This window comes from Heptranchias perlo, chromosome 2 (genome assembly GCF_035084215.1).
Source record: "Heptranchias perlo isolate sHepPer1 chromosome 2, sHepPer1.hap1, whole genome shotgun sequence".
NCBI classification, from domain to species: domain Eukaryota; kingdom Metazoa; phylum Chordata; class Chondrichthyes; order Hexanchiformes; family Hexanchidae; genus Heptranchias; species Heptranchias perlo.
Window position 1 is genome coordinate 170,502,043 of NC_090326.1, and position 26,322 is coordinate 170,528,364.

The following is a 26,322-nucleotide window of genomic DNA, read 5'->3' on the forward strand; positions in this document are numbered from 1 at the left end:
GCCTACTCCTGCTCCAATTTCTTATGTTCTTATGTTCTTATGCCGAATGCCTTCTTCACCACCCTATCCACCTGTGACTCCACTTTCAAGGAGCTATGAACCTGTACTCCGAGATCTCTTTGTTCTATAACTCTCCCCAACGCCCTACCATTAACGGAGTAGGTCCTGGCCCGATTCGATCTCCCAAAATGCATCACCTCACATTTATCTAAATTAAACTCCATCTGCCATTCATGGGCCCACTGGCCCAATTTATCAAGATCCCGATGCAATCCTAGATAACCTTCTTCACTGTCCAAAATGCCACCAATCTTGGTGTCATCTGCAAACTTACTAACCATTCCCCCTAAATTCTCATCCAAATCATCAATATAAATAACAAATAACAGCGGACCCAGCACCGATCCCTGAGGCACACCGCTGGTCACAGGCCTCCAGTTTGAAAAACAACCCTCTACAACCACCCTCTGTCTTCTGTCGTCAAGCCAATGTTGTATCCAATTGGTTACCTCACCTTGGATCCCGTGAGATTTAACCTTATGTAACAACCTGCCATGCGGTACCTTGTCAAAGGCTTTGCTAAAGTCCATGTAGACCACGTCTACTGCACAGCCCTCATCTATCCTCTTGGTTACCCCTTCAAAAAACTCAATCAAATTCGTGAGACATGATTTTCCTCTCACAAAACCATGCTGACTGTTCCTAATCAGTCCCTGCCTCTCCAAATGCCTGTAGATCCTGTCCCTCAGAATACCCTCTAACAACTTACCCACGACAGATGTCAGGCTCACCGGTCTGTAGTTCCCAGGCTTTTCCCTGCCGCCCTTCATAAACAAAGGCACAACATTTGCTACCCTCCAATCTTCAGGCACCTCACCTGTAGCTGTCGATGATTCAAATTACCCAATCTGTCCCAGGGTTTTACCCAATCTGTCCCAGGATTTTACCCAATCTGTCCCAGGGTTTTACCCAAACTCTCCCAGGGTTTCACCCAAACTGTCCCAGGGTTTCACCCAATCTGTCCCAGGGTTTTACCCAAACTGTCCCAGGGTTTTATCCAATCTGTCCCAGGGTTTTATCCAAACTGTCCCAGGGTTTTATCCAATCTGTCCCAGGGTTTTATCCAAACTGTCCCAGGGTTTTACCCAAACTGTCCCAGGGTTTTACCCAAACTGTCCCAGGGTTTTACCCAAACTGTCCCAGGGTTTTACCCAAACTGTCCCAGGGTTTTATCCAAACTGTCCCAGGGTTTTACCCAAACTGTCCCAGGGTTTTACCCAAACTGTCCCAGGGTTTTATCCAATCTGTCCCAGGGTTTTACCCAAACTGTCCCAGGGTTTTACCCAAACTGTCCCAGGGTTTTATCCAATCTGTCCCAGGGTTTTACCCAAACTGTCCCAGGGTTTCACCCAAACTGTCCCAGGGTTTTATCCAATCTGTCCCAGGGTTTTACCCAAACTGTCCCAAGGTTTCACCCAAACTGTCCCAGGGTTTTACCCAATCTGTCCCAGGGTTTTACCCAATCTGTCCCAGGGTTTTACCCAAACTGTCCCAGGGTTTTACCCAATCTGTCCCAGGGTTTTACCCAATCTGTCCCAGGGTTTTACCCAAACTGTCCCAGGGTTTTACCCAAACTGTCCCAGGGTTTTATCCAAATTGTCCCAGGGTTTTATCCAAACTCTCCCAGGGTTTTACCCAAACTGTCCCACGGTTTTACCCAAACTGTCCCAGGGTTTTACCCAAACTGTCCCAGGGTTTTATCCAAATTGTCCCAGGGTTTTATCCAAACTGTCGCAGGGTTTTACCCAAAATGTCCCAGGGTTTTACCCAAACTGTCCCAGGGTTTTATCCAAACTGTCCTAGGGTTTTACCCAAACTGTCCCAGGGTTTTACCAAAACTGTCCCAGGGTTTTACCCAAACTGTCCCAGGGTTTTACCCAAACTGTCCCAGGGTTTTATCCAATCTGTCCCAGGGTTTTACCCAAACTGTCCCAGGGTTTTACCCAAACTATCCCAGGGTTTTATCCAATCTGTCCCAGGGTTTTACCCAAACTGTCCCAGGGTTTTATCCAATCTGTCCCAGGGTTTTACCCAATCTGTCCCAGGGTTTTACCCAAACTGTCCCAGGGTTTTACCCAAACTGTCCCAGGGTTTTATCCAATCTGTCCCAGGGTTTTACCCAATCTGTCCCAGGGTTTTATCCAAACTGTCCCAGGGTTTTACCCAAACTGTCCCAGGGTTTTATCCAATCTGTCCCAGGGTTTTACCCAATCTGTCCCAGGGTTTTATCCCAACTGTCCCAGGGTTTTACCCAAACTGTCCCAGGGTTTTATCCAATCTGTCCCAGGGTTTTACCCAAACTATCCCAGGGTTTTATCCAATCTGTCCCAGGGTTTTACCCAAACTGTCCCAGGGTTTTATCCAATCTGTCCCAGGGTTTTACCCAATCTGTCCCAGGGTTTTACCCAATCTGTCCCAGGGTTTTACCCAAACTATCCCAGGGTTTTATCCAATCTGTCCCAGGGTTTTACCCAAACTGTCCCAGGGTTTTACCCAATCTGTCCCAGGGTTTTACCCAAACTATCCCAGGGTTTTATCCAATCTGTCCCAGGGTTTTACCCAAACTGTCCCAGGGTTTTACCCAATCTGTCCCAGGGTTTTACCCAAACTATCCCAGGGTTTTATCCAATCTGTCCCAGGGTTTTACCCAAACTGTCCCAGGGTTTCATCCAATCTGTCCCAGGGTTTTACCCAAACTGTCCCAGGGTTTTATCCAATCTGTCCCAGGGTTTTACCCAATCTGTCCCAGGGTTTTACCCAATCTGTCCCAGGGTTTTACCCAAACTGTCCCAGGGTTTTACCCAAACTGTCCCAGGGTTTTATCCAATCTGTCGCAGGGTTTTACCCAATCTGTCCCAGGGTTTTATCCAATCTGTCCCAGGGTTTTATCCAAACTGTCCCAGGGTTTTATCCAATCTGTCCCAGGGTTTTACCCAAACTATCCCAGGGTTTTATCCAATCTGTCCCAGGGTTTTACCCAAACTGTCCCAGGGTTTTACCCAATCTGTCCCAGGGTTTTACCCAAAATGTCCCAGGGTTTTACCCAAACTGTCCCAGGGTTTTATCCAAACTGTCCCAGGGTTTTACCCAAACTGTCCCAGGGTTTTACCCAAACTGTCCCAGGGTTTTATCCAATCTGTCCCAGGGTTTTACCCTAACTGTCCCAGGGTTTTACCCAATCTGTCCCAGGGTTTTACCCAAACTGTCCCAGGGTTTTACCCAAACTATCCCAGGGTTTTACCCAAACTGTCCCAGGGTTTTACCCAAACTGTCCCAGGGTTTTATCCAATCTGTCCCAGGGTTTTACCCAAACTGTCCCAGGGTTTTATCCAATCTCTCCCAGGGTTTTACCCAAACTGTCCCAGGGTTTTATCCAAACTGTCCCAGGGTTTTACCCAAACTGTCCCAGGGTTTTACCCAAACTGTCCCAGGGTTTTATCCAATCTGTCCCAGGGTTTTACCCTAACTGTCCCAGGGTTTTACCCTAACTGTCCCAGGGTTTTACCCAAACTGTCCCAGGGTTTTACCCAAACTGTCCCAGGGTTTTACCCAATCTGTCCCAGGGTTTTACCCAATCTGTCCCAGGGTTTTACCCAAACTGTCCCAGGGTTTTAACCAATCTGTCCCAGGGTTTTACCCAAACTGTCCCAGGGTTTTATCCAATCTGTCCCAGGGTTTTACCCAATCTGTCCCAGGGTTTTACCCAATCTGTCCCAGGGTTTTACCCAATCTGTCCCAGGGTTTTACCCAATCTGTCCCAGGGTTTTACCCAAACTATCCCAGGGTTTTACCCAAACTGTCCCAGGGTTTTATCCAATCTGTCCCAGGGTTTTACCCAATCTGTCCCAGGGTTTTACCCAAACTGTCCCAGGGTTTTACCCAAACTGTCCCAGGGTTTTACCCAATCTGTCCCAGGGTTTTATCCAATCTGTCCCAGGGTTTTATCCAATCTGTCCCAGGGTTTTATCCAAACTGTCCCAGGGTTTTACCCAAACTGTCCCAGGGTTTTATCCAATCTGTCCCAGGGTTTTACCCAAACTGTCCCAGGGTTTTATCCAATCTGTCCCAGGGTTTTACCCAAACTATCCCAGGGTTTTACCCAAACTGTCCCAGGGTTTTACCCAAACTGTCCCAGGGTTTTACCCAAACTGTCCCAGGGTTTTACCCAAACTGTCCCAGGGTTTTACCCAATCTGTCCCAGGGTTTTACCCAATCTGTCCCAGGGTTTTACCCAATCTGTCCCAGGGTTTTATCCAAACTGTCCCAGGGTTTCACCCAAACTGTCCCAGGGTTTTACCCAAACTGTCCCAGGGTTTTACCCAAATTGTCCCAGCGTTTTATCCAAACTGTCCCAGGGTTTTACCCAAACTGTCCCAGGGTTTTATCCAAATTGTCCCAGGGTTTTACCCAAACTGTCCCAGGGTTTTATCCAAATTGTCCCAGAGTTTTATCCAAACTGTCCCAGGGTTTTACCCAAACTGTCCCAGGGTTTTACCCAAACTGTCCCAGGGTTTTACCCAAACTGTCCCAGGGTTTTATCCAAATTGTCCCAGGGTTTTACCCAAACTGTCCCAGGGTTTTATCCAATCTGTCCCAGGATTTTACCCAAACTCTCCCAGGGTTTTACCCAAATTGTCCCAGGGTTTTACCCAAACTGTCCCAGGGTTTTATCCAATCTGTCCCAGGGTTTTACCCAAACTGTCCCAGGGTTTTATCCAATCTGTCCCAGGGTTTTATCCAATCTGTCCCAGGGTTTTACCCAAACTGTCCCAGGGTTTTACCCAAACTGTCCCAGGGTTTTACCCAAACTGTCCCAGGGTTTTATCCAAATTGTCCCAGGGTTTTATCCAAACTGTCCCAGGGTTTTACCCAAACTCTCCCAGGGTTTTACCCAAACTGTCCCAGGGTTTTATCCAATCTGTCCCAGGGTTTTACCCAAACTGTCCCAGGGTTTTATCCAATCTGTCACAGGGTTTTACCCAATCTGTCCCAGGGTTTTACCCAAACTGTCCCAGGGTTTTACCCAAACTGTCCCAATCTGTCCCAGGGTTTTACCCAATCTGTCCCAGGGTTTTACCCAATCTGTCCCAGGGTTTTACCCAAACTGTCCCAGGGTTTTATCCAATCTGTCCCAGATTTTACCCAATCTGTCCCAGGGTTTTACCCAAACTGTCCCAGGGTTTTACCCAAACTGTCCCAGGGTTTTACCCAAACTGTCCCAGGGTTTTATCCAATCTGTCCCAGGGTTTTACCCAATCTGTCCCAGGGTTTTACCCAAACTGTCCCAGGGTTTTACCCAAACTGTCCCAGGGTTTTACCCAAACTGTCCCAGGGTTTTACCCAAACTGTCCCAGGGTTTTACCCAAACTGTCCCAGGGTTTTACCCAATCTGTCCCAGGGTTTTACCCAAACTGTCCCAGGGTTTTACCCAAACTCTCCCAGGGTTTTACCCAAACTCTCCCAGGGTTTTACCCAAACTGTCCCAGGGTTTTATCCAAACTCTCCCAGGGTTTTATCCAATCTGTCCCAGGGTTTTATCCAAATTGTCCCAGGGTTTTATCCAAATTGTCCCAGGGTTTTATCCAAACTCTCCCAGGGTTTTACACAAACTGTCCCAGGGTTTTATCCAAACTCTCCCAGGGTTTTATCCAAACTCTCCCAGGGTTTTACACAAACTGTCCCAGGGTTTTATCCAAACTGTCCCAGGGTTTTATCCAAACTCTCCCAGGGTTTTACCCAATCTGTCCCAGGGTTTTACCCAAACTGTCCCAGGGTTTTATCCAAACTGTCCCAGGGTTTTACCCAAACTGTCCCAGGGTTTCACCCAAACTGTCCCAGGGTTTTATCCAATCTGTCCCAGGGTTTTACCCAAACTGTCCCAAGGTTTTACCCAAACTGTCCCAGGGTTTTATCCAATCTGTCCCAGGGTTTCACCCAATCTCTCCCAGGGTTTCACCCAAACTGTCCCAGGGTTTTATCCAATCTGTCCCAGGGTTTTATCCAATCTGTCCCAGGGTTTTACCCAAACTGTCCCAAGGTTTTACCCAAACTCTCCCAGGGTTTTACACAAACTGTCCCAGGGTTTTACCCAAACTGTCCCAGGGTTTCACCCAAACTGTCCCAGGGTTTCACCCAATCTGTCCCAGGGTTTCATCCAAATTGTCCCAGGGTTTTACCCAAACTGTCCCAAGGTTTTACCCAAACTGTCCCAAGGTTTTACCCAAACTGTCCCAGGTTTTCACCCAATCTCTCCCAGGGTTTTACCCAAACTCTCCCAGGGTTTTACACAAACTGTCCCAGGGTTTTACCCAAACTGTCCCAGGGTTTTACCCAAACTGTCCCAGGGTTTTACCCAAACTGTCCCAGGGTTTCACCCAATCTCTCCCAGGGTTTTACCCAAACTGTCCCAGGGTTTTACCCAAACTGTCCCAGGGTTTTATCCAATCTGTTCCAGGGTTTTATCCAATCTGTTCCAGGGTTTTACCCAATCTGTCCCAGGGTTTTATCCAAATTGTCCCAGGGTTTTACCCAAACTGTCCCAGGGTTTTATCCAAACTCTCCCAGGGTTTTATCCAAACTCTCCCAGGGTTTTACCCAAACTGTCCCAGGGTTTTATCCAAACTCTCCCAGGGTTTTACCCAAACTGTCCCACGGTTTTACCCAATCTGTCCCAGGGTTTTATCCAAATTGTCCCAGGGTTTTCCCCAATCTCTCCCAGGGTTTTATCCAAACTGTCCCAGGGTTTTACCCAAACTGTCCCAAGGTTTTATCCAAACTGTCCCAGGGTTTTACCCAAACTGTCCCAGGGTTTTACCCAAACTGTCCCAGGGTTTTACCCAAACTGTCCCAGGGTTTTACCCAAACTGTCCCAGGGTTTTACCCAAACTGTCCCAGGGTTTTATCCAAACTGTCCCAGGGTTTTACCCAAACTGTCCCAGGGTTTTCATAGAATCATAGAAGTTTACAACATGGAAACAGGCCCTTCGGCCCAACATGTCCATGTCGTCCAGTTTATACCACTAAGCTAGTCCCAATTGCCTGCACTTGGCCCATATCCCTCTATACCCATCTTACCCATGTAACTGTCCAAATGCTTTTTAAAAGACAAAATTGTACCCGCCTCTACTACTGCCTCTGGCAGCTCGTTCCAGACACTCACCACCCTTTGAGTGAAAAAATTGCCCCTCTGGACCCTTTTGTATCTCTCCCCTCTCACCTTAAATCTATGCCCCCTCGTTATAGACTCCCCTACCTTTGGGAAAAGATTTTGAATATCTACCTTATCTATGCCCCTCATTATTTTATAGACTTCTATAAGATCACCCCTTAACCTCCTACTCTCCAGGGAAAAAAGTCTCAGTCTATCTCACCTCTCCCTATAAGTCAAACCATCAAGTCCCGGTAGCATCCTAGTAAATCTTTTCTGCACTCTTTCTAGTTTAATAATATCCTTTCTATAATAGGGTGACCAGAACTGTACACAGTACTCCAAGTGTGGCCTTACTAATGTCCTGTACAACTTCAACAAGACATCCCAACTCCTGTATTCAATGTTCTGACCAATGAAACCAAGCATGCCGAATGCCTTCTTCACCACCCTATCCACCTGTGACTCTACTTTCAAGGAGCTATGAACCTGTACTCCTAGATCTCTTTGTTCTATAACTCTCCCCAACGCCCTACCATTAACGGAGTAGGTCCTGGCCCGATTCGATCTCCCAAAATGCATCACCTCACATTTATCTAAATTAAACTCCATCTGCCATTCATGGGCCCACTGGCCCAATTTATCAAGATCCCGATGCAATCCTAGATAACCTTCTTCACTGTCCAAAATGCCACCAATCTTGGTGTCATCTGCAAACTTACTAACCATTCCCCCTAAATTCTCATCCAAATCATCAATATAAATAACAAATAACAGCGGACCCAGCACCGATCCCTGAGGCACACCGCTGGTCACAGGCCTCCAGTTTGAAAAACAACCCTCTACAACCACCCTCTGTCTTCTGTCGTCAAGCCAATGTTGTATCCAATTGGTTACCTCACCTTGGATCCCGTGAGATTTAACCTTATGTAACAACCTGCCATGCGGTACCTTGTCAAAGGCTTTGCTAAAGTCCATGTAGACCACGTCTACTGCACAGCCCTCATCTATCCTCTTGGTTACCCCTTCAAAAAACTCAATCAAATTCGTGAGACATGATTTTCCTCTCACAAAACCATGCTGACTGTTCCTAATCAGTCCCTGCCTCTCCAAATGCCTGTAGATCCTGTCCCTCAGAATACCCTCTAACAACTTACCCACGACAGATGTCAGGCTCACCGGTCTGTAGTTCCCAGGCTTTTCCCTGCCGCCCTTCATAAACAAAGGCACAACATTTGCTACCCTCCAATCTTCAGGCACCTCACCTGTAGCTGTCGATGATTCAAATTACCCAATCTGTCCCAGGGTTTTACCCAATCTGTCCCAGGATTTTACCCAATCTGTCCCAGGGTTTTACCCAAACTCTCCCAGGGTTTCACCCAAACTGTCCCAGGGTTTCACCCAATCTGTCCCAGGGTTTTACCCAAACTGTCCCAGGGTTTTATCCAATCTGTCCCAGGGTTTTATCCAAACTGTCCCAGGGTTTTATCCAATCTGTCCCAGGGTTTTATCCAAACTGTCCCAGGGTTTTACCCAAACTGTCCCAGGGTTTTACCCAAACTGTCCCAGGGTTTTACCCAAACTGTCCCAGGGTTTTACCCAAACTGTCCCAGGGTTTTATCCAAACTGTCCCAGGGTTTTACCCAAACTGTCCCAGGGTTTTACCCAAACTGTCCCAGGGTTTTATCCAATCTGTCCCAGGGTTTTACCCAAACTGTCCCAGGGTTTTACCCAAACTGTCCCAGGGTTTTATCCAATCTGTCCCAGGGTTTTACCCAAACTGTCCCAGGGTTTCACCCAAACTGTCCCAGGGTTTTATCCAATCTGTCCCAGGGTTTTACCCAAACTGTCCCAAGGTTTCACCCAAACTGTCCCAGGGTTTTACCCAATCTGTCCCAGGGTTTTACCCAATCTGTCCCAGGGTTTTACCCAAACTGTCCCAGGGTTTTACCCAATCTGTCCCAGGGTTTTACCCAATCTGTCCCAGGGTTTTACCCAAACTGTCCCAGGGTTTTACCCAAACTGTCCCAGGGTTTTATCCAAATTGTCCCAGGGTTTTATCCAAACTCTCCCAGGGTTTTACCCAAACTGTCCCACGGTTTTACCCAAACTGTCCCAGGGTTTTACCCAAACTGTCCCAGGGTTTTATCCAAATTGTCCCAGGGTTTTATCCAAACTGTCGCAGGGTTTTACCCAAAATGTCCCAGGGTTTTACCCAAACTGTCCCAGGGTTTTATCCAAACTGTCCTAGGGTTTTACCCAAACTGTCCCAGGGTTTTACCAAAACTGTCCCAGGGTTTTACCCAAACTGTCCCAGGGTTTTACCCAAACTGTCCCAGGGTTTTATCCAATCTGTCCCAGGGTTTTACCCAAACTGTCCCAGGGTTTTACCCAAACTATCCCAGGGTTTTATCCAATCTGTCCCAGGGTTTTACCCAAACTGTCCCAGGGTTTTATCCAATCTGTCCCAGGGTTTTACCCAATCTGTCCCAGGGTTTTACCCAAACTGTCCCAGGGTTTTACCCAAACTGTCCCAGGGTTTTATCCAATCTGTCCCAGGGTTTTACCCAATCTGTCCCAGGGTTTTATCCAAACTGTCCCAGGGTTTTACCCAAACTGTCCCAGGGTTTTATCCAATCTGTCCCAGGGTTTTACCCAATCTGTCCCAGGGTTTTATCCAAACTGTCCCAGGGTTTTACCCAAACTGTCCCAGGGTTTTATCCAATCTGTCCCAGGGTTTTACCCAAACTATCCCAGGGTTTTATCCAATCTGTCCCAGGGTTTTACCCAAACTGTCCCAGGGTTTTATCCAATCTGTCCCAGGGTTTTACCCAATCTGTCCCAGGGTTTTACCCAATCTGTCCCAGGGTTTTACCCAAACTATCCCAGGGTTTTATCCAATCTGTCCCAGGGTTTTACCCAAACTGTCCCAGGGTTTTACCCAATCTGTCCCAGGGTTTTACCCAAACTATCCCAGGGTTTTATCCAATCTGTCCCAGGGTTTTACCCAAACTGTCCCAGGGTTTTACCCAATCTGTCCCAGGGTTTTACCCAAACTATCCCAGGGTTTTATCCAATCTGTCCCAGGGTTTTACCCAAACTGTCCCAGGGTTTCATCCAATCTGTCCCAGGGTTTTACCCAAACTGTCCCAGGGTTTTATCCAATCTGTCCCAGGGTTTTACCCAATCTGTCCCAGGGTTTTACCCAATCTGTCCCAGGGTTTTACCCAAACTGTCCCAGGGTTTTACCCAAACTGTCCCAGGGTTTTATCCAATCTGTCGCAGGGTTTTACCCAATCTGTCCCAGGGTTTTATCCAATCTGTCCCAGGGTTTTATCCAAACTGTCCCAGGGTTTTATCCAATCTGTCCCAGGGTTTTACCCAAACTATCCCAGGGTTTTATCCAATCTGTCCCAGGGTTTTACCCAAACTGTCCCAGGGTTTTATCCAAACTGTCCCAGGGTTTTACCCAAACTGTCCCAGGGTTTTACCCAAACTGTCCCAGGGTTTTATCCAATCTGTCCCAGGGTTTTACCCTAACTGTCCCAGGGTTTTACCCAATCTGTCCCAGGGTTTTACCCAAACTGTCCCAGGGTTTTACCCAAACTATCCCAGGGTTTTACCCAAACTGTCCCAGGGTTTTACCCAAACTGTCCCAGGGTTTTATCCAATCTGTCCCAGGGTTTTACCCAAACTGTCCCAGGGTTTTATCCAATCTCTCCCAGGGTTTTACCCAAACTGTCCCAGGGTTTTATCCAAACTGTCCCAGGGTTTTACCCAAACTGTCCCAGGGTTTTACCCAAACTGTCCCAGGGTTTTATCCAATCTGTCCCAGGGTTTTACCCTAACTGTCCCAGGGTTTTACCCAAACTGTCCCAGGGTTTTACCCAAACTGTCCCAGGGTTTTACCCAATCTGTCCCAGGGTTTTACCCAATCTGTCCCAGGGTTTTACCCAAACTGTCCCAGGGTTTTAACCAATCTGTCCCAGGGTTTTACCCAAACTGTCCCAGGGTTTTATCCAATCTGTCCCAGGGTTTTACCCAATCTGTCCCAGGGTTTTACCCAATCTGTCCCAGGGTTTTACCCAATCTGTCCCAGGGTTTTACCCAATCTGTCCCAGGGTTTTACCCAAACTATCCCAGGGTTTTACCCAAACTGTCCCAGGGTTTTATCCAATCTGTCCCAGGGTTTTACCCAATCTGTCCCAGGGTTTTACCCAAACTGTCCCAGGGTTTTACCCAAACTGTCCCAGGGTTTTACCCAATCTGTCCCAGGGTTTTATCCAATCTGTCCCAGGGTTTTATCCAATCTGTCCCAGGGTTTTATCCAAACTGTCCCAGGGTTTTACCCAAACTGTCCCAGGGTTTTATCCAATCTGTCCCAGGGTTTTACCCAAACTGTCCCAGGGTTTTATCCAATCTGTCCCAGGGTTTTACCCAAACTATCCCAGGGTTTTACCCAAACTGTCCCAGGGTTTTACCCAAACTGTCCCAGGGTTTTACCCAAACTGTCCCAGGGTTTTACCCAAACTGTCCCAGGGTTTTACCCAATCTGTCCCAGGGTTTTACCCAATCTGTCCCAGGGTTTTACCCAATCTGTCCCAGGGTTTTATCCAAACTGTCCCAGGGTTTCACCCAAACTGTCCCAGGGTTTTACCCAAACTGTCCCAGGGTTTTACCCAAATTGTCCCAGCGTTTTATCCAAACTGTCCCAGGGTTTTACCCAAACTGTCCCAGGGTTTTATCCAAATTGTCCCAGGGTTTTACCCAAACTGTCCCAGGGTTTTATCCAAATTGTCCCAGAGTTTTATCCAAACTGTCCCAGGGTTTTACCCAAACTGTCCCAGGGTTTTACCCAAACTGTCCCAGGGTTTTACCCAAACTGTCCCAGGGTTTTATCCAAATTGTCCCAGGGTTTTACCCAAACTGTCCCAGGGTTTTATCCAATCTGTCCCAGGATTTTACCCAAACTCTCCCAGGGTTTTACCCAAATTGTCCCAGGGTTTTACCCAAACTGTCCCAGGGTTTTATCCAATCTGTCCCAGGGTTTTACCCAAACTGTCCCAGGGTTTTATCCAATCTGTCCCAGGGTTTTATCCAATCTGTCCCAGGGTTTTACCCAAACTGTCCCAGGGTTTTACCCAAACTGTCCCAGGGTTTTACCCAAACTGTCCCAGGGTTTTATCCAAATTGTCCCAGGGTTTTATCCAAACTGTCCCAGGGTTTTACCCAAACTCTCCCAGGGTTTTACCCAAACTGTCCCAGGGTTTTATCCAATCTGTCCCAGGGTTTTACCCAAACTGTCCCAGGGTTTTATCCAATCTGTCACAGGGTTTTACCCAATCTGTCCCAGGGTTTTACCCAAACTGTCCCAGGGTTTTACCCAAACTGTCCCAATCTGTCCCAGGGTTTTACCCAATCTGTCCCAGGGTTTTACCCAATCTGTCCCAGGGTTTTACCCAAACTGTCCCAGGGTTTTATCCAATCTGTCCCAGATTTTACCCAATCTGTCCCAGGGTTTTACCCAAACTGTCCCAGGGTTTTACCCAAACTGTCCCAGGGTTTTACCCAAACTGTCCCAGGGTTTTATCCAATCTGTCCCAGGGTTTTACCCAATCTGTCCCAGGGTTTTACCCAAACTGTCCCAGGGTTTTACCCAAACTGTCCCAGGGTTTTACCCAAACTGTCCCAGGGTTTTACCCAATCTGTCCCAGGGTTTTACCCAAACTGTCCCAGGGTTTTACCCAATCTGTCCCAGGGTTTTACCCAAACTGTCCCAGGGTTTTACCCAAACTCTCCCAGGGTTTTACCCAAACTCTCCCAGGGTTTTACCCAAACTGTCCCAGGGTTTTATCCAAACTCTCCCAGGGTTTTATCCAATCTGTCCCAGGGTTTTATCCAAATTGTCCCAGGGTTTTATCCAAATTGTCCCAGGGTTTTATCCAAACTCTCCCAGGGTTTTACACAAACTGTCCCAGGGTTTTATCCAAACTCTCCCAGGGTTTTATCCAAACTCTCCCAGGGTTTTACACAAACTGTCCCAGGGTTTTATCCAAACTGTCCCAGGGTTTTATCCAAACTCTCCCAGGGTTTTACCCAATCTGTCCCAGGGTTTTACCCAAACTGTCCCAGGGTTTTATCCAAACTGTCCCAGGGTTTTACCCAAACTGTCCCAGGGTTTCACCCAAACTGTCCCAGGGTTTTATCCAATCTGTCCCAGGGTTTTATCCAATCTGTCCCAGGGTTTTACCCAAACTGTCCCAAGGTTTTACCCAAACTGTCCCAGGGTTTTATCCAATCTGTCCCAGGGTTTCACCCAATCTCTCCCAGGGTTTCACCCAAACTGTCCCAGGGTTTTATCCAATCTGTCCCAGGGTTTTATCCAATCTGTCCCAGGGTTTTACCCAAACTGTCCCAAGGTTTTACCCAAACTCTCCCAGGGTTTTACACAAACTGTCCCAGGGTTTTACCCAAACTGTCCCAGGGTTTCACCCAAACTGTCCCAGGGTTTCACCCAATCTGTCCCAGGGTTTCATCCAAATTGTCCCAGGGTTTTACCCAAACTGTCCCAAGGTTTTACCCAAACTGTCCCAAGGTTTTACCCAAACTGTCCCAGGTTTTCACCCAATCTCTCCCAGGGTTTTACCCAAACTCTCCCAGGGTTTTACACAAACTGTCCCAGGGTTTTACCCAAACTGTCCCAGGGTTTTACCCAAACTGTCCCAGGGTTTTACCCAAACTGTCCCAGGGTTTCACCCAATCTCTCCCAGGGTTTTACCCAAACTGTCCCAGGGTTTTACCCAAACTGTCCCAGGGTTTTATCCAATCTGTTCCAGGGTTTTATCCAATCTGTTCCAGGGTTTTACCCAATCTGTCCCAGGGTTTTATCCAAATTGTCCCAGGGTTTTACCCAAACTGTCCCAGGGTTTTATCCAAACTCTCCCAGGGTTTTATCCAAACTCTCCCAGGGTTTTACCCAAACTGTCCCAGGGTTTTATCCAAACTCTCCCAGGGTTTTACCCAAACTGTCCCACGGTTTTACCCAATCTGTCCCAGGGTTTTATCCAAATTGTCCCAGGGTTTTCCCCAATCTCTCCCAGGGTTTTATCCAAACTGTCCCAGGGTTTTACCCAAACTGTCCCAAGGTTTTATCCAAACTGTCCCAGGGTTTTACCCAAACTGTCCCAGGGTTTTACCCAAACTGTCCCAGGGTTTTACCCAAACTGTCCCAGGGTTTTACCCAAACTGTCCCAGGGTTTTACCCAAACTGTCCCAGGGTTTTATCCAAACTGTCCCAGGGTTTTACCCAAACTGTCCCAGGGTTTTCATAGAATCATAGAATCATAGAAGTTTACAACATGGAAACAGGCCCTTCGGCCCAACATGTCCATGTCGTCCAGTTTATACCACTAAGCTAGTCCCAATTGCCTGCACTTGGCCCATATCCCTCTATACCCATCTTACCCATGTAACTGTCCAAATGCTTTTTAAAAGACAAAATTGTACCCGCCTCTACTACTGCCTCTGGCAGCTCGTTCCAGACACTCACCACCCTTTGAGTGAAAAAATTGCCCCTCTGGACCCTTTTGTATCTCTCCCCTCTCACCTTAAATCTATGCCCCCTCGTTATAGACTCCCCTACCTTTGGGAAAAGATTTTGAATATCTACCTTATCTATGCCCCTCATTATTTTATAGACTTCTATAAGATCACCCCTTAACCTCCTACTCTCCAGGGAAAAAAGTCTCAGTCTATCTCACCTCTCCCTATAAGTCAAACCATCAAGTCCCGGTAGCATCCTAGTAAATCTTTTCTGCACTCTTTCTAGTTTAATAATATCCTTTCTATAATAGGGTGACCAGAACTGTACACAGTACTCCAAGTGTGGCCTTACTAATGTCCTGTACAACTTCAACAAGACATCCCAACTCCTGTATTCAATGTTCTGACCAATGAAACCAAGCATGCCGAATGCCTTCTTCACCACCCTATCCACCTGTGACTCTACTTTCAAGGAGCTATGAACCTGTACTCCTAGATCTCTTTGTTCTATAACTCTCCCCAACGCCCTACCATTAACGGAGTAGGTCCTGGCCCGATTCGATCTCCCAAAATGCATCACCTCACATTTATCTAAATTAAACTCCATCTGCCATTCATGGGCCCACTGGCCCAATTTATCAAGATCCCGTTGCAATCCTAGATAACCTTCTTCACTGTCCACAATGCCACCAATCTTGGTGTCATCTGCAAACTTACTAACCATGCCTCCTAAATTCTCATCCAAATCATTAATATAAATAACAAATAACAGCGGACCCAGCACCGATCCCTGAGGCACACCGCTGGACACAGGCCTCCAGTTTGAAAAACAACCCTCTACAACCACCCTCTGTCTTCTGTCGTCAAGCCAATTTTGTATCCAATTGGCTACCTCACCTTGGATCCCGTGAGATCTAACCTTATATAACAACCTACCATGCGGTACCTTGTCAAAGGCTTTGCTAAAGTCCATGTAGACCACGTCTACTGCACAGCCCTCATCTATCCTCTTGGTTACCCCTTCAAAAAACTCAATCAAATTCGTGAGACATGATTTTCCTCTCACAAAACCATGCTGACTGTTCCTAATCAGTCCCTGCCTCTCCAAATGCCTGTAGATCCTGTCCCTCAGAATACCCTCTAATAACTTACCCACTACAGATGTCAGGCTCACCGGTCTGTAGTTCCCAGGCTTTTCCCTGCCACCCTTCTTAAACAAAGGCACAACATTTGCTACCCTCCAATCTTCAGGCACCTCACCTGTAGCTGTCGATGATTCAAATTACCCAATCTGTCCCAGGGTTTTACCCAAACTGTCCCAGGGTTTTACCCAATCTGTCCCAGGGTTTTACCCAATCTGTCCCAGGGTTTTATCCAATCTGTCCCAGGGTTTTACCCAATCTATCCCAGGGTTTTACCAATACTGGACTCAGAGTGACCTCCTTCTCTTTCTGTTTCTACTTTGGCCCCAGTTACCTGTGGGGTTTCCAGGATTAATGGTGCACAGCACCTTGGGATTGCAGTAGGTCCTTGCTTCATTGAGAGCTCGCTGAAGCTCCTGAATGTTCAGTGCCCAGCAGTTGTCCTCATCGAGGTAGTAGTTTACCTGGACCGCGTTCAGGTCCAAGATGGCGGCTGAGTACAGGGGGTATTGAGGGATGGGGATCAGCACTCCGGTCCGTGACCTGCCCTCTCCGGCCACCAGGAGCTTGAGAATGGTCTGTGGAGAGACAGATGTGCAGCTGATTAATTCCTGATGGGATTCCTTCTTGTTAATTTAAGCTACTGTTTGTGCTGAGGCCTTTCTAGAAGCTCTGCTCTGTCCGCCATGTCACCCCCCACACTGCTTGTTTCAGGAGTGATGTGTAAATGGGACTTCTTTCTCTGTCATTCTTCTTTGAATGCTTTTTTTTTTGAATGACTCGGGATTGTGGGGGATTTTATTTTAAGCTCCCTCTTGGCGCTGATCTACGCCGATCTCTGAAGTCCTTTGGTGATTGAAAATCCACGTCTGGGGTTCCTGTGGGTGATGTGGAATGAAGATACTTCAGTCCGACACAGAAGCCACAACACAGAAACAGGCCATTCGACCCAACCTGTCCATGCTGGCATTTGCCCTCCACCCGAGCAATTAGTCCTGATCACACTCACGGGCCGGCACGGACCGTATGGGCCAAATGGTTTGTTTCTGTCTCGTGGTTTCTCTGGACTTCTATCTACCTTCAAATTTTTCCACCTTTCTGCTGGGATAAAATGAGTAATTGATCCAGACTGACCCACTGAAATATCGATCAGGAACGATCCTTCTGAAAAGTAGCCAATCCGAGTGGTGAAATTTGAACCAATCGCACGCTCAATTTATTTGTTCGAGAGGGTTCCACCCACCCTCTTGACCTCTGACCCAGCTGAAATTGTGGTTGTACAAAATAACATTTGTAACGCAAGGAGTACATAAAAGGTTAACATGCAGGTACAGCACGCAATTAGGAAGGCAAATGGCGTGTTATCGTAGAACCACAGAAAGTTATGGCACAGAAGGAGGCCATTCGGCCCATCCTGTCCGTGCTGGCTGAAAATGAGCCACCCAGCCTAATCCCACTTTCCCGCACTTGGTCCGTAGCCCTGCAGGTCACGGCTCTTCAGGTGCACATCCAGGTACTTTTTAAATGAGTTGGGGGTTTCTGCCTCTCCCACCCTCTCAGGCAGTGAGTTCCAGACCCCCACCACCCTCTGGGGGAAAACATTTCTCCTCAGCTCCCCTCTAATCCTTCTACCAATCACTTTAAATCTATGCCCCCTGGTTATTGACCCCTCTGCTAAGGGAAATAGGTCCTTCCTATCCACTCTATCTGGGCCCCTCATAATTTTAAACACCTCAATTAAATCTCCCCTCGGCCTCCTTTGTTCCAAGGAAAACAACCCCAGCCTATCCAATCTTTCCTCATAGCTAAAATTCTCCAGTCCTGGCAACATCCTCGTAAATCTCCTCTGCACCCTCTCTAGTGCAATCACATCCTTCCTGTAATGTGGTGACCAGAACTGTACACAGTACTCAAGCTGCGGCCTAACTAGTGTTTTATACAGTTCCAGCATAACCTCCCTGCTCTTATATTCTATGCCTCGGCTAATAAAGGAAAGTATTCCATTTGCCTTCTTAACCACCTTATCTACCTGTCCTGCTACCTTCAGGGATCTGTGGACATGCACTCCAAGGTCCCTCTCTTCCTCTACACCTCTCAGTATCCTCCCATTTATTGTGTATTCCCTTGCCTTGTTTGCCCTCCCCAAATGCATTACCTCACACTTCTCCGGATTGAATTCCATTTGCCACTTTTCTGCCCACCTGACCAGTCCATTGATATCTTCCTGCAGTCTACAGCTTTCCTCCTCACTATCAACCACACGGCCAATTTTTGTATCATCTGCAAACTTCTTGATCAAGTCCAAATCATTAATATATACCACAAAAAGCAAGGGACCTCGTACTGAGCCCTGCGGAACCCACTGGAAACAGCCTTCCAGTCGCAAAAACACCCGTTAACCATTACCCTTTGCTTCCTGCCACTGAGCCAATTTTGGATCCAACTAGCCACTCTCCCTTGGATCCCATGGGCTTTTACTTTTTTGACCAGTCTGCCATGTTGGCCTTTATCGCAAGGGGGTTGGAGTACAAGAGTAAGGAAGTCTTGCTGCAATTATACAGGGCTTTGGTGAGATCTCACCCGGAGTACTGCGTACGTTTTGGTCTCCTTATCTAAGGAAGGATATACTTGAATTGGAGGCGGTGTATTGAAGGTTCACTGGATTAATTCCTGGGATGAGAGGGTTGTCCAATGAGGAGAGATTGAGTAGATTGGGCCTGTGCTCTCTGGAGTTTAGAAGAATGAGAGGTGATCTCATTTAAGATTCTGAGGGGGCTTGACAGGGTAGATGCTGAGAGGTTGTCTCCCCTGGCTGGAGAGTCTAGAACCAGAGGGCATAGTCTCAGGATAAGGGGTCGGCCATTTAAGACTGAGATGAGGAGAAATTTCTTCACTCAGAGGGTTGTGAATCTTTGGAATTCTCTACCCCAGAGGGCTGTGGATGCTGAGTCATTGAATATATTCAAGGCTGAGATGGATAGATTTTTGGACTGTAGGAGAATCAAGGGATATCGGGATCGGGCGGGAAAGTGGAGTTGAGGTCGAAGATCAGCCATGATCTGATTGAATGGCGGAGCAGGCACGAGGGGCTGAATGGCCGACTCCTGTTCCTATGTTCCTATGACAGACAGAGAGAGAGTGAGAGAGACAAAGAGAGAGTGAGAGAGACTGAGACAGAGACAGAGACAGAGAGAGAGAGAGAGAGAGAGAGAACCATTTCTGTAGTCCAACTGCACCCAGCAACTACTGTCCAATATCAAGATGGAGCAGGCTGGGGCTCCTTTCTCCGGAAAAGAGTAGATTGAGAGGAGACCTGATCGAGGTCTTTAAGTGATGAAGGATTTCGAAAGGGTGGATGTGGAGAAACTGTGGGTGAGTCCAGAACGAAGGGACATAAATATAAGATAGTCACTCACAGATCAATTACAGTGAGAGTGGTGAGAATATGGAGCTTACTGCCACAAGGAGCAGTCGAGGTGACTCGTCGAGATGCATTTATGGGAAAGCTCGATAAGCACATGAGGGAGAAAGGAATAGAAGGATCTGAGGCCAGGGGGGGGAAGAGGTAATTAGAGTGGGAGGAGGCTCATATGGAGTGTAAAGAACGGGATAGAGCAGTTGGGCTGAATGGCCTCTTTCTGTGCTGTAGATTCGATGGAATTCTATGTCTGAGAAACCCATTCTGTAATCAAATTGCTTTGGGTCGTCATTTGTAAAATTCCACATTCTGCCCGAGGGGGTGGTGGAGGCAGAGTCAATCATGGCCTTCAAAAGGGAACTGGATAAGTACTTGAAAGGAAAAAATTTGCAGGGCTACGGGGAAAGGGTGGGGGAGTGGGACTAACTGGATTGCTCTTGCAGAGAGCCGGCACGGACTCGATGGGCCGAATGGCCTCCTTCCGTGCTGCAACCTTTCTCAGATCCTGGATTCCAACTGTTCACATAAAGGGGGTCTTTAGGGACAAAGTACCAGATATGGGGTAAGGTCCTCAGGTCTGTAACATTTGCAGGCATGTTATGCAGGACAAATCCAATCCGGCCAATTACCGCCCCATCAGTCTACTCTCAATCATCAGCAAAGTGATGGAAGGTGTCGTCGACAGTGCTATCAAGCAGCACTTACTCACCAATAACCTGCTCACCGATGCTCAGTTTGGGTTCTGCCAGGACCACTCGGCTCCAGACCTCATTACAGCCTTGGTCCAAACATGGACAAAAGAGCTGAATTCCAGAGGTGAGGTGAGAGTGACTGCCCTTGACATCAAGGCAGCATTTGACCGAGTGTGGCACCAAGGAGCCCTGGTAAAACTGAAATCAATGGGAATCAGGGGGAAAACTCTCCAGTGGCTGGAGTCATACCGAGCACAAAGGAAGATGGTAGTGGTTGTTGGAGGCCAATCATCTCAGCCCCAGGGCATTGCTGCAGGAGTTCCTCAGGGCAGTGTCCTAGGCCCAACCATCTTCAGCTGCATCATCAATGACCTTCCCTCCATCATAAGGTCAGAAATGGGGATGTTCGCTGATGACTGCGCAGTGTTCAGTTGCATTCGCAACCCCTCAAATAATGAAGCAGTCCGAGCCCGCATGCAGCAAGACCTGGACAACATCCAGGCTTGGGCTCATAAGTGGCAAGTAACATTCGTGCCAGACAAGTGCCAGTCAATGACCATCTCCAACAAGAGAGAGTCTAACCACCTCCCCTTGACATTCAACGGCATTACCATCACCGAATCCCCCACCATCAACATCCTGGGGGTCACCATTGACCAGAAACTTAACTGGACCAGCCATATAAATACTGTGGCTACAAGAGTAGGTCAGAGGCTGGGTATTCTGCGGCGAGTGACTCACCTCCTGACTCCCCAAAGCCTTTCTACCATCTACAAGGCACAAGTCAGGAGTGTGATGGAATACTCTCCACTTGCCTGGATGAGTGCAGCTCCAACAACACTCAAGAAGCTCGACACCATCCAGGACAAAGCAGCCCGCTTGATTGGCACCCCATCCACCACCCTAAACATTCACTCCCTTCACCACCAGCGCACCGTGGCTGCAGTGTGTACCATCTACAGGATACACTGCAGCAACTCGCCAAGGCTTCTTCGACAGCACCTCCCAAACCCGCAACCTCTACCACCTAGAAGGACAAGGGCAGCAGGTACATGGGAACAACACCACCTGCACGTTCCCCTCCAAGTCACACACCATCCCGACTTGGAAATATATCGCCGTTCCTTCATCGTCGCTGGGTCAAAATCCTGGAACTCCCTTCCTAACAGCACTGTGGGAGAACCTTCACCACACGGACTGCAGCGGTTCAAGAAGGCGGCTCACCACCATAGAATCCTATGGTGTTTAACATGTGAGATTATCCATATAATGAATGAATGAGAAGGGGATTTGAGGGGTCAGGCGGCAGGGTGGGGAGAGGGAATTGGAGCGTGAGGAGGCTCATGTGGAGTATAAACACCGGCATGGACCAGACGGGCCGAGTGTTTCTGTGCTCCAGACTCTGTAATCTTTCAGCTTTGTGTCGATCACGTGATATCTACAGCTTCAATAAACCTTGAGCAGAGAGATGGCCGTGGACCACGGTAACCAATGGAGACCAGAGCTCAGGAACACCCGTCCATTAAACTGGGAGATGTGGAAGGGCCCAGACTGGCCGGAGTAGAGCAGTGGACCGGGTTAACATGGATCAATGAGAGTGTGGGAGGGAGAGAGAGAGGGAGGGAGGGAGGGAGGGAGAGAGAGAGAGGGAGGGAGAGAGAGAGAGAGGGAGGGAGAGAGAGAGAGAGGGAGGGAGGGAGAGAGAGAGGGAGGGAGAGAGAGAGAGGGAGGGAGGGAGAGAGAGGGAGGGCGCGGTGAGTGACGCAGTTCAGGAAAATCGTGGTTTTACATCGGGCCTCATGGTCTATTTCTGTTCCTTTGCTCATGTAGTGTGATTGGTCGAATTGTCGTTTGCTCGGGACCCACTCATTACCTGAGGGAGTGATTTGGATTCAGCTCAGTGATTTGACCACTGTGGATATTTTCTTTTTATAAACCATCTGTCTCCAGAGAGAGTGAAATTATTCCCACTCGTGCAAAGAGAACGCAGCCCAGTCAACAGAGAGCTGTGGCATTACAGAGCGTCACGGGAGTGACCGGTGATCGGGGAGGGTGGACGGTCACTCCACATCACCCACAGGAGTGACCGGTGATCGGGGAGGGTGGACGGTCACTCCACATCACCCACAGGAGTGACCGGTGATCGGGGAGGGTGGACGGTCACTCCACATCACCCACAGGAGTGACCGGTGATCGGGAGGGTGGACGGTCACTCCACATCACCCACAGGAGTGACCGGTGATCGGGGAGGGTGGACGGTCACTCCACATCACCCACAGGAGTGACCGGTGATCGGGAGGGTGGACGGTCACTCCACATCACCTGGAGGAGTGACCGGTGAGAGGGGAGGGTGGACGGTCACTCCACATCACCCACAGGAGTGACCAGTGAGTGGGGAGGGTGGATGGTCACTCTACATCACCACAGGAGTGACCGGTGAGTAAGGAAGGCGGACGGTCACTCCACATGTCCTAAGGTTATAAGGTCTACAGGACGGATGGGGAAACTGGTAGAGGGGGAGGAGGAGCCTTTGTGATTCAGGATGAAATTACTCCAATGATGAGAGGATATAACGAGAGGTAAACAGGCAGTGGAGACTTTATGAGTAGAATTAAGAAATAGAAAAGGAATTAAGACTGTAGTGGGAGTTGTGCACAGGCCCCCTGGTAGCAGCTGTGAAGTGACAGAATGTATAAATGCAGAGATTAGACAAGCATGTAGCAAAGGCAGCGTGGGTTTAATGGGGGATTTTAACTTTCATATTGATTGGGATAAGTAGACGAGCTCATGTCAGAAAGGTAGTGAATTTCTTGAGTGTGTTCAGGACAGCTTTCGGCAACAATATGTCCTAGAACCAACAGGTCATATCATAGAAAGGTTACAGCACAGAAGGAGGCCATTCATCCCATCGAGCCTGCGCCAGCTCACTGCAAGAGCAATCCAGCTAGTCCCAGTCTGCCGTTCTTTCCCCAATCACTATTGCTCTCCTGACCTTCCTCCCCCCCCTCCCATGGACTTGGCTTTGTCTGGCTGCTAGATTTAATAATGAGTAATGAGCCCGATTTAGTTTACAGCCTAACGGTGTGTGAACATTTGTCTAATAGTGATCATAATATGATCGAGTTCAATGTTGTGTTTGAAAGGGAGAAACCCGGATCAGCTACGAAGATTCTAGACTTGGGCAAGGCCGACTTCAATGGGATGAGACAGAGACTGTCCACAGTAAACTGGGCAAATCTGTTAATGGGTAAAACGACTGATGATCAGTGCGAGGTGTTCAAAAAAGAATTTAACGTGATACAGAACCAGTTTATACCCCTGAGGGGCAAGAACTCTACTTGCCAAAAAAAACAGCCTTGGATGACTAAAGAGGTAAAGGGACAACATCGTACAAAAAGAAAAAGCAAAAAATAGCACAGATTCTGGCGGCTGGGAGAGATACAGAGAACAGCAAAGGGTCACAAAACAGATAGTGAGAGCTACAGAAAGGGAGTATGAAAAGAAACTCGCAAGGGATATCAAAACCAATACAAAACATTTTTCCATTATATTGGATAAAGGAGGGTGGTCAGGAGCAATGAGGGCCCCTTAAAAACTGATAATGGTGAAATAGGAAATGAAAATAAGGAAATGGCGGACATGTTAAATAATTACTTTGCTTCAGTATTTATAGTCGAGGAGAGGATAGCAAATCGGACACCCCAAGGAAACTAATTTTGAATCAGGGACGGGGACTCATCATAATTAACGTAAGCAAGATTAGAAAACATTTCTACACACAAAGGGTGGTAGAAGTTTGGAACTCTCTTCCGCAAACGGCAATTGATACTAGCTCGATTGCTAAATTTAAATGTGAGATGGATAGCTTTTTGGCAACCAAAGGTATTAAGGGATATGGGCCAAAGGCAGGTATATGGAGTTAGATCACAGATCAGCCATGATCTTATCAAATGGTGGAGCAGGCACGAGGGGCTGAATGGCCTACTCACAAAACAGATAGTGAGAGCTACACTGTTCCTAATTAACAGTAATGAACAAAATAATAGCACTAAAGAGTGACAAATCCCTAGGACAAGATGGTTTCCATCCCAGGGTTTTAAAGGAAGTGGGTGAGAACATTGCGGATGCCCTAACTATAATCTTTCAAAGTTCTCTAGATTCAGGAATCGTTCCTTTAGATTGGAAATCTGCAGATGTCACTCCGCTTTTTAAGAAAGGAGAGAGGGGGAAACCAGGGAATTATAGACCAGTTAGCCTAACATCTGTTACCGGGAAATTACTAGAGTCTATAATTAAGGACAGAGTGACTGAAAATTTTCAGTTAATCAGAGAGAGCCAGCATGGATTTGTGAAAGGTAGGTCGTGCCTGACAAACCTGATTGAATTTTTTGAAGAGGTGACTAAAGTAGTGGACAGGGGAATGTCAATGGATGTTATTTATATGGACTTCCAGAAGGCACTTGATAAAGTCCCACATAAGAGACTGTTCGCTAAAGTCCAAGCTGATGGAATTGATCTGATTAGGAAATTGGCTGAGCAGCAGGAGACAGAGAGTAGGGATAATGGGCAGGTACTCACATTGGCAGGATGTGACTAGTGGAGTCCCGCAGGGATCTGTGTTGGGGCCTCAATTATTCACTGTATTTATTAACGATTTAGATGACGGGATAGAGAGCCACATATCCAAGTTTGCCGATGACACAAAGATAGGCAGCATTGTAAGCAGTGTAGACGGAAGCATAAAATTACAGAGAGATATTAATAGATTAAGTGAATGGGCAAAACTGTGGCAAATGGATTTCAATGTAGGCAAGTGTGAGGTCATCCACTTTGGACCTAAAAAGGATAGATCAGAGTACTTTCTAAATGGTGAAAAGCTCGAAACAGCGGAGGTCCAAAGAGACTTAGGGGTCCGTGTACATAGATCATTAAAATATCATGGACAGGTACAGAAAATAATCAAAAAGGCTAATGGAATGCTGGCCTTTATATCTAGAGGACTAGAATACAAGGGGGCAGAAGTTATGCTACATCTGTACAAAGCCCTGGTTAGACCACATCTGGAGTACTCTGTTCAGTTCTGGGCACTGGGGGGGAGAGGGGAAGATCGGGGGGGAGAGGGGAAGATGGGGGGGGGAGAGGGGAAGATCGGGGTGGGAGAGAGGGGAAGATCGGGGTGGGAGAGAGGGGAAGATCGGGGTGGGAGAGAGGGGAAGATCGGGGGGGAGAGGGGAAGATCGGGGGGAGAGGGGAAGATCGGGGTAGGGGAAGATCAGGGGGGAGAGGGGAAGATGGGGGGGAGAGAGGGGAAGATCGGGGTGGGAGAGAGGGGAAGATCGGGGGGGAGAGCGGAAGATGGGGGGGAGAGAGGGGAAGATCGGGGTGGGAGAGAGGGGAAGATCGGGGGGGGAGAGCGGAAGATCGGGGGGGAGAGGGGAAGGTCGGGAGGGGAGAGGGGAAGATCGGGGGGGAGAGGGGAAGATGGGGGGGGGAGAGGGGAAGATCGGGGTGGGAGAGAGGGGAAGATCGGGGTGGGAGAGAGGGGAAGATCGGGGTGGGAGAGAGGGGAAGATCGGGGGGGAGAGGGGAAGATCGGGGGGAGAGGGGAAGATCGGGGTAGGGGAAGATCAGGGGGGAGAGGGGAAGATGGGGGGGAGAGAGGGGAAGATCGGGGTGGGAGAGAGGGGAAGATCGGGGGGGAGAGCGGAAGATGGGGGGGAGAGAGGGGAAGATCGGGGTGGGAGAGAGGGGAAGATCGGGGGGGGAGAGCGGAAGATCGGGGGGGAGAGGGGAAGGTCGGGAGGGGAGAGGGGAAGATCGGGGTAGGGGAAGATCAGGGAGGGGGGAGAGGGGAAGATCGGGGGGGTGAGAGGGGAAGATCGGGGGGTAGGGGAAGATTGGGGAGGGGAGGGGGAAGATTGGGGGGTGGGGGAAGATCGGGGGGGGCGGGGGAAGATTGGGGTGGTAGAGGGGAAGATCTGGAGGACATCGGGGGAAGATCGGGGGGACTGGGGGGACATCGGAAGGCGGAGCAGGTTTCAATGGTATGTTGATTTTGTGTTTTCACTTCATTGCACTGGTTTTTGATTTAATTTATTTAGTTTCTTGATCTGGCCCTGGTTTCACCGGGTGTGATCCAGAGGCGGTGGGAAGTCATCCAGGTCAGTTAAAAATGGTTGTAATCACTTCCTCTGTCCCAGGTAAAGTGCCTTAAATATCTCAATGAGGTACATTTGGCTCTTTAACTCTCATCCTGCGGCTTTAATTGCCGGCGGGACTTCCGTTTTCGGGTCGCCCGCGTGCAGACAGGGGGGTCCCTGG

General features: G+C 48.3%; 1 pseudogene; it reads right to left on the reverse strand.

The window, feature by feature from the left end:
- LOC137300078 (alanine aminotransferase 2-like) overlaps window positions 1–26,322 on the reverse strand; it is a 149,417-nt pseudogene that overhangs the window by 35,250 nt on the left and 87,845 nt on the right.